The sequence below is a fragment of the Triticum dicoccoides genome, chromosome 6B (assembly GCF_002162155.2).
Source record: "Triticum dicoccoides isolate Atlit2015 ecotype Zavitan chromosome 6B, WEW_v2.0, whole genome shotgun sequence".
Lineage (NCBI taxonomy): Eukaryota > Viridiplantae > Streptophyta > Magnoliopsida > Poales > Poaceae > Triticum > Triticum dicoccoides.
Genome location: NC_041391.1, coordinates 537,023,670 through 537,032,982, shown reverse-complemented (window position 1 = coordinate 537,032,982; position 9,313 = coordinate 537,023,670).

The following is a 9,313-nucleotide window of genomic DNA, read 5'->3' as shown; positions in this document are numbered from 1 at the left end:
TCTCACACACACCCACGTAGGTGGGGGACGTGCACGAAGAGAAGAGGTGCACGCACGGTGCACGTACTCCCGTCTCTTTCCCAACCACACCCGCGTGGGTACACGGTGGAGCTCATTTCTGTACGAAAAAGGCAGTCCACATGGTAATTTGGCACGTGTACTGGTTGTCCACTTGGTGGAGGGAGGATCGTCTACCACGGGTGAACAAACAAATTGCGACTTGACGCATTATGTTAAATTAAAAAAAGAGGCAAACCATGTGGGGCCTACCTTAGAGGCAAGGCTCTATACACTGGAGTACTTTTGTTGTGTCCCATCAACTCGCAGAACGAGGAGAAACTTGCTTAGTACGCTGTCTCCCCCGCCCACGAGCGCGGTGGTTCGCAGGATGAGGTGAAGCTGGAGTACTATTGTACGCCTTTACGCCCGCTCCCTCGTCGACAGACGCGGTGGCTCGCAGCACGAGGAGAAAATTTTACTACTCCCTCCATTTACTCCTCGTCCCTACTACGTACTTTGGTTAGTACTCCCTCTATTTACTTATAAAAGGCCATTATAAAAAAATACTTTTTGCATCTATACAAGGCCACAAATAGTAATCGAGACAAAAGTTACTACTCCCTCCTTTCCAGTTTATGGCTCAATTTCAAACTCTCTCCAACCAAGGTTGACGGTGAGTGGTCGAATTAATTTTGTAGTTTGCACAGTACGCTCGTTTTTCTCAAGAAGTTAGGTTTACTGAGGCATTAATTAGAATGAATGCATGAATGACCACTAAATTTCCATGAACTTGTACATGCATTGGTTAGTTTCCTCTTGACACTGCTTGCGTCGGGTGATCTAACGCACCTCGAAATCCAACATGTAATGGTACTACTACTAGTATAGTACTAGAATTGAGACTTATCAAACGGAAAAACGAATGTTTTTTAGATGAGCCCTATAAACCCTAGTGGGTACGTACCCCGTAAAAACAGAATTTTCCAAAACTAAGTTGCTCCCTTTCATGAATTCTATAGTATACTCCTCCATCAACGCTCCCTTTCATGAATTCTGCCGACATGTGGGACATATAGCAACCGGGTCGACGTGTCAAGCACCAAATAACAGTGCAGAACAGTAGGGGGGACGCACCCCACTCGTACCGGCCTAGTGTTAGTAATGAGCAATGAGACGTCAAATCACAATGCCGCACCTTCCCAGACGTATGAAGCAACCATTATTTCACACTTCGGTTCGACATCATATCAAACCACGTACTAGTATTGCTTCTGCCTCAAGAGGGACACGCGCATGACCCTGGTACATCATGACACGTGGGACCGCATGATAGGCCATGCTCCCCCGCCGATCGCTGGATAAAATCACCTCATTTTTACTATACTTCCTCCGGATCGATTTACTACATGGCATGCACATCGTTCTAGGTTGAGAATTTAACTAGCTATGTATATATATATATGTGTGTGTGTGTGTGTGTGATGAACAGTACGCTAGCCTTTTAAAAAATGTATACTTTTGTACAGTAGTACTCCACTATCGATGGATTGCGCCATGGAGCAAAAAATGAAATTATAAAAAAGGTGGTACATATAGAGAGCACTCGTCGCCAAATTATGCATATAGTACTATTAAAAAAGCTAGTACGTGCTTAATTGGGGTGCTAAATTCTATTAAAGAAATACTGGTACTAGTATGTACATACTGAAGAGTTAAAGTAAAGAGAAGAAACATAACATAGTTCTGCTGGGGGCTCAGCACAACACACCCCTCAAATTAAACTAAGCACACCTGAAATTAAACTATGCAACTAATCCGGTAGACACTGCATTAGAAGTTTAGAACCGCCATCAGCAAAGACACTGCCACCTTACTTGGAATCCTCGTCCACGTCCCCGACTTCGTCCTTGTCCCTCTTCCTCTTGGCAGATACTTCTTTGCTTGAACCGCCAACTTGGTTGTTGCTCTTCATCCAACCCATGTAGATATTGAAACAAAGGTAGCCATCCATTGCAGCTTAGTGGATGTGGTCTATATCTAGTACATTCCGCTGCCATGCATGACGATGAAACGTGTAATGAGGTTTCTCCAGTTTGCGGTACGAAGGATGAACCATGGCTCCTACCAGGGTCATCATTGAGGGCTGACGAGAGGGCACCGGCCGATTCTTCTGGAGGTCGAAGGGGTTGCCTACAACGAGGCCTATCCGACGCAGGACTTCTTTGTCGTTCTTAAAGTCTATAGTAACGAATTTGACTGTTTTGTCCTCAAGGAAGTTCTTAAAATCCTGGCACTCAACGTCGGCATGGCATATGTGGTAGATCAAGCAAACATCATGTACGCAAACCTGGATCACGGCGGGCTTCTTCCTCTTTTCGTCCTTTAGATCCTTCTCTTGTCCCACGACTGTGGTGTACTCAACATCTAGCCCAGCGACCCACTCATCATGTGAGTTTTCGAACACGCGTCTGAAGCGAGAAAGGCATCCTTTCACCGTCGCAGAAGTACGGGTGTAGATGACGTCGAACTCATCGCCGGTGATGGTTCTAACCTTGTACTCACCGCCAATCGGGGAGATTTGGGACACCATGGATATGGGAGGAGGGTTAGGATTAGTGGAACTGCCGTAAAGTGAATGGATGGGACGACTAGGAGCGAACCGCCGTAGTATTAAAGGACGTGCGGGAAAGAGTAGGAGCGAACTGCCAGCGTGCGAACGGCAGGGTAGTGGCTTTCCATTCTCCCATGATACGGGCTTCCGAGAGCCCTTGGATCTAAGATCGAACGGTTGCATGGCGTGATTCTAGACCTATGGGTGAATATCCTATCCTGGAGGGTTATTCTTAAAAATTTAAGCAACTTAGCATGCGACCGTTTGATCTCAGATCCAAGGGCTGCCAGCAGCCCGTATCATGGTCGCACCTACCACGACCGTCGCGTCACTCGCGTGGTCTCGCCCTTGGAGATTTAACACAGTGCGTTAGGCTATCTGATGTTGGCATGTCATACATAGTCATCACTTAGTCATTCATACTACAACAAGGTTGGCTATAAGGTTGGCTATAAGTGTATTTTTTTACTCCTCTCTATCTCTTTCTTCATACTCCCTCCGTCCCATAATATAAGAACGTTTTTGACACTAGCTAGTGTACTGTCAAAAACATTCTTATATAATGGGACACATGGAGTACTAGTATTGATTGCATTTGCCAAGGAGTGACCTCTTCCAATGAAATGGTGTTGCTAAGTTTGCTTCATTTAATTAGCTATAGACTCAAAATTGTCTTTTCACCTAGGTACACGCGCTTAGCACCGTTTCTTCCTTGGGTCACCAAACTAGTCTCTCTCTTCTTGATTAACTTGCCACATCAGATTTTATGCCTATGTGGCAAGCTTAAGCACCTGTAGGAGCAAGTAAGTACAATAGTGCGCTTTACATGGCATTTTTGCATATGTGGAGGAAAGAGAGGCATGGAAAAAGTGGAGAAGTGGGCTCTCATGCAAGAGCCAACCTCTACTAATACATGGTGGAGCATTGGGAGAGGCACCTGTATGGAGGTGGTCAGGAATCAGGAGACTCACGCCGGTCGGAGCGCCGTATTTAAAAAGATAATGGCAAGTCAAATCACGGGGCCCCACCTGTCCAGCAGTAACTCGCTATCAAATCACACAGCCCTACGTTTGTAGCAGCCTACTCCCTCGTCTTCTCGCGTCTCTGTCGAACCGACTAGGCGGAACTGCCCCGCCTACCGCGCAGGAAAAGCCCCGCCCTCGACTTTTAAATACAACTACTCCCTCCGTCGGATGCGTTTGGTTGAAGGTATCGTATGAATGGATTGGGACCATTCAATTTTTTTGGGATTGAACCATTCAATGCATGTGTTTGGCTGAATATAAGAGATGACCTAATTATTTAAGATGGGACCACCAGTCATACTCACATAGTCATGCATGCAAAGGGTGGCCATTTGATTCGACCGATTTGGTTGGGTGGAATGGTTCAGCATCTTCAAGGCATATTCTCTTTTTTTTGACTCGAACCATTCATGTGCTTTATAACCAAACATGTCTATTTTCTGAACAATCTCAACCGGTTCATGACCACCCTTGCAACCAAACGCACGTCATCTTACGAAAACCAAATAATCCCACAATACTAAGGCACGGTGCATTAACTTCTACCTCGTTTCTTGTTTCTTCACATATCAACCAATAAGAATCCAATGATATACTTTTTGTGACATAGTAACTCATATTTAGTTAGTCAAATGGATGACCTAGAACTACGTGCAGGCCCTATAAACCGAGACGCCTACAAATAAAAAACCGAGACGGAGAGGGTAGTTCAACACGTATCTTTTTAGATCAATATAGTCGGGATTCACCAAGGAGAAAAACCAAGTGGTAGGCTGCTCCTGCCGTGTTGGCGTAGCAACTCAAGCAGGGTCAGTCCGCACACAAAATGGCGACACACTTAATAGGACCCCTTTGGCAGACATGTGGCTCATCCACCGTCTTGTTCCACGTGTGATGCACCAAATTACAGTTCGGAGCAGCGGTTGGAATTGGAGGCACCCCGGTCGTAGCGCCGCAGTAGTAGAAAATGAGCGATGAGGGGTCAAATCACAAAGCCCCACCTTTCTCGCATTAAGCTGGACGGACAAAGCAACCATCATTTCACTCTAGCGTGCAAGAGCATAAAGAAAAGAGAAAACAATGATGCGTGCGGCAGCTACCTAGGGCACCCTAGGGTAGCGGTCTCCACTACAGATCCTTTTTTTTGAAAGCGCCTCCACTACAAATCTGCTTCTCCCTCGTCCTCTTGAAGCAAACCGATGATGAGTGCGGCGGTAGGGTTTGTAGGAGTACTACGGTGTGCGGGGCCACGTCGTAGTAAACGGGTTCGAGTCGATGCCTTAAATATGTGTGGGCCGCTTGGTTTTACAGGGACGAGGCAGCATTTTGGGTTCGGGGACCAGTGGAGATATAGCACGTACAAAAAATTGTGGATGTAGGTTCGACCGAAAGGCAATGATGCATGGGCCCTGCATTTTGATATACCCGGGGCCGCGTGAAATTTGCTACTCTACTCAAAACTAGTAAGGTACACATGTATTGAACGCATGAGATTTCGAAACCAAATTATGAATAAATACACACTATAGCATCTAAAGATTTGAGTCATATATGCATGATGTAGATGTTCATTTAGTTCTTATAGTTCATCTCATTCAAAATCAATTAGTTTTATAAAAATGTTAAGATTCATGGGGTTGTGCATTGTAAATCATAAAGTAAAAAACAAATAATGGCAATTCATTTAGAAAAAATAATCAACTATGATACAGAAGATTCTAGAACAAAGGAGAAGTGCTTGTGTTTTGAGGTTTGTGCATTATGCTTAAGTTCAACCATGGAGTCTTCTAAATCGTACATGTGGCAGATCTGGTGGAATGTTGATGATATCCAACGGCCAGTAGTGCTCGGATTTGCCCATCTCTGCACTGTCGGGTTAGCTTCATCCAACGACCATCTTTCAAAGTTATTGGCACACTATATAGTTCGTGTGCCATAGTTGCATGTTTTGGAAAAAAGCTACTAGTGGGTTGTACTATCTATTTAGGAATAGAAGATGCATACGTGGAAGTTGTAGGGAAAGAGATGACATGGAGCATCTCAATTCCTATGAGTAGGGATTGGAAAAGAGATGTCATTTGGTTCACATCATAGGAACTTTTCTATTGAATCTAGAGATGACATGTATCTCAATTCCTATGAGGAGGGATTAGTAAAGAGATGTAATTTGGTTCATATCATAGGAACTTTTCTATTGAATATACGCTAATGTTTATTTTCCTTTGAAATTAAGGGAGTATAGGAATCCATTCATATGAACCAAGTGGCTCTAAAGCTATAGAAATGATATCATGTTTATGTCCTTTGAAATGTAGAGTATATGAATCTATTCCTATGAACCAATTGGCTCTAAAGGAAAACAATTCTATAAAAATCATATCATATAGAGTTCCTATGATATTCCTCGACACTAAAGGATGGTTGAAATTTCTGCGGGTGATACGATGGTCTTTCTTTGTAGACTCCTCACCCATCTTTATAGTTACCTATCGAAGATGAATGAAATGATATATACATGGTATTCTACATGTGCAATTTGGTACACGGAAACTCGGTAAAAGTTTGCGAGGTTCTAATTTTCAATAAAGCTATATGCACTGCATTTTGGAACGGAGGGAGCATACGGCAGTTGCTAACACTCACGTGGAAGATTTTTGTGTAGGAGGAGTGGCTGTTCTGTTAAATGACATGGCAAAACTGACACTGTCGGATGCCGATCTAACGGTTCTTACGGCGTTCGTCGGGAAAAGGCTTGTGGCGAATGTTTGTCGGATAATGATTTACGGACACATGCATTGCATTGATACGTGCCCCCCTCTCTCTCACGCACACGCACCCTCATGAGTCACGACTCTCCCGAGTCCTCTCGCTGACTCGCACGTCACACCCATCCTCTATCTGCAGGTAGACGTCACACACAAATGTGCTCTTCACACCCTACCCTCAAAACTTCTAAAAAACAAAAGACGGCGCGCACATTTTATTTTAGCTCAAACGTCACACACTTATACTATTACTCTTGCGACGAACGTTCTTTGGGCATAGTATATATTTTACTCTCACGAAGAGAAGCGGTGCACGCACGCACTAGTTCTCTCACACCCACTCGCGGGTACACGTAGGAGCACATTTTTTTGAAGCCGGTACAACAAAATCACTCCAGTATATATAAAAGCAGGAGCCTTAGTGCTTGCTTTACTAGGGTTCCTCTCGTTCACTCTCTCATGCTCTCTAGAGCTAAGCAAGACATAGGTGGCCACACTCTCTCTCTCAGCTCACGGCTGGTCACAAATCCGACCGGACAACCTTGACCGGGGCAGGGGGTGTAGGTGCATCGTTCACGCTGGCGTCGGCGGCAAGGGAGGAGACCAACGGCTGCCCGCGCGTCCTGATCGGCGGCCGTGCCGTCTCTCCGAGAGAGCGCCGGCTCGGGAGGGCCTCCGACCCCTTCTTCCTCCCTGTGGTATTGTGGCCAAGATGCGGCCTCCCGACACCGTCTTTGCCACATGCCGACGACCCTCAGGTATATATTCCTTCGAAACCTGCCTTGCTCTACTGCCCCAGCTCTTCCCCCTTCGTGTGGATCCTTTTCTACTTCCGCCCGCTGTTACAAAGCCACCTAGACTTCTACTTTTATTAGAAGTAAAGCTAGTTCATACAGTGAACTCAAAGCGTTGGTTCAAACAGGGAAGAAAGTGGGAAAGCTGTAGCATGAATCTAGGACTTGGTTCTAAGAGGAAACGGGGGAAAGTAGTAATATGTGTCACTGTTTAAATAACTGTATTTCGTATTTGCGCAAATAGGGATGTGTGTCTCCATATCGTTTCGGGATGTCTGTCTCCGTATCGTTTCTATCCGCGCAATCAAAAGCACACACCTCAGTTTTAGTACAACTGCGCAAAATGAGATGGCTATCCCTCGTTGCCGTCGTCTAACCTCCCGTCTTTAAGGTATCCCTACATTGGTAGTAACTAAGGTAGAATGACCAACACAATCTAAAAGAAGCTGATTCGTACGTTTTACTTCCTGATTGTAGTGCTGGGACGAGCGAAAACAACTGCATCCTAGTCCGAAATGCACTTTCTACCAGTTCATCCATGGACCAAGGACTAGCTAGCACGGCTGCATGGCGGTTTTTTGGACAGGTGCGTGGACAAGAGGCATTGTGGTCTGCTTATTTCTGCAAATAGCGGTGCTTAAATTTAGTGGAATGCACAAGCATTTCAGCTGGTCAGTACACTGCATGGTTCAGTTCAGCATTCCAGCTGAGACCACAATTATAATTGGTTATTCTGGAATGAGAGAACCTAACCCTGGATGGTGGCAACAAGAAAAAACCAGAGTGAACTCCAGGAAATTTAAGCCTGCCGGGAGGCCCTTTGCTCAGAGAAGCCTTGCTTGTTTTTTCCTGATTTGTAAACCTTCTCACAACTTTGTCTTTTGCTGTGAACTAGTATATGTTTGTTATGTTCTATGAATCATTGAGATGTATAAAATTGCTTAACTTTTGCTTTTCAAGATTTTTATGAAGACGAGTTTAATTATGAGTGTTCCACATGAGCGTCGGACTAGAATTTATTACATTCTGGCCTCAATTAACTGCATGAACCATTGTAACAAGATACATAGTAGTTGCTTATATGTCAGACAGCAGATTGTTGATTGTTAGCTGGTCGATAGCCTAGTGTTGAAGCGAGCTGAGCCAATGTGCCGTGTTTTGCACAACTGCTTACAAGTGGGGTAGCACCAACAGCGTTTAAAAGTACTTATGTATACGTCAGCGCACGGTTCTCGAACGAGTGCTCTATTTCATCAAAAAACACACTGCTCGTATGATAAACCGTGACAACTTATGTCTTACCATGCCATATTCATGAAAAAACTAGTGAGGACGCATCTGTTTCGGCAACAATTACGATGGTTCTCACATGATTCACAGGCACACAAGCAGCAGTTCCCATAGACGGATTCAAACAGAGCACTAGCCCCAGAGGGGTCGATAACAGGCAAGGTTCGGATAATTAGACACAATCCAAACTACTATTAAACACTAGTTGGGGCAACTATTTCATGCCTAGATCTAATTTGGGCTGGACACAAGACGGACCTTGCCATGAACATCATCGAGGACGTCCCATAGCAGCTCAATCCTGTGAACCTTCATGAAGATAACCTTGTGGCCTTGCTACCGATAAACTAGTTTGTGGAGGCATGCCACGCCATCTTCCTGCGTAAGCTTGACAAGAACAGCATGCCTCACAAACGAAGGAGTAGATTTGAACTTCTTTTGCTTTAGTACACCCTGGACAACACGCCTGACAACAGTGAGGCTAGAATACAACTCTTCATTGGTATAACCGCAAATGGCTTCCAGGATCCAACAGCCTAAGAACTCTGTTTTCCCAGTGCGTATATTCAGGTCGTCCGCCTCATAGCGAGTGACATGCACAACCACACAATCCTTGTCTGCGTCAGGGCTCTAATTGAAACAGAAACAAATTCTGAATTACTTTTCGGTATAAGAACCACAGGTTATTTAAACCACTAGCATGGCATCGAAGCTAATAAAATTTTGCATTATTAATCACCACATACTTCCTTTTGTAAAAAAATCACCACATACTTAGATGAAAAACCACAATCGAGATCGGCAAAGAAGGAAATCACCTTGGGCAGC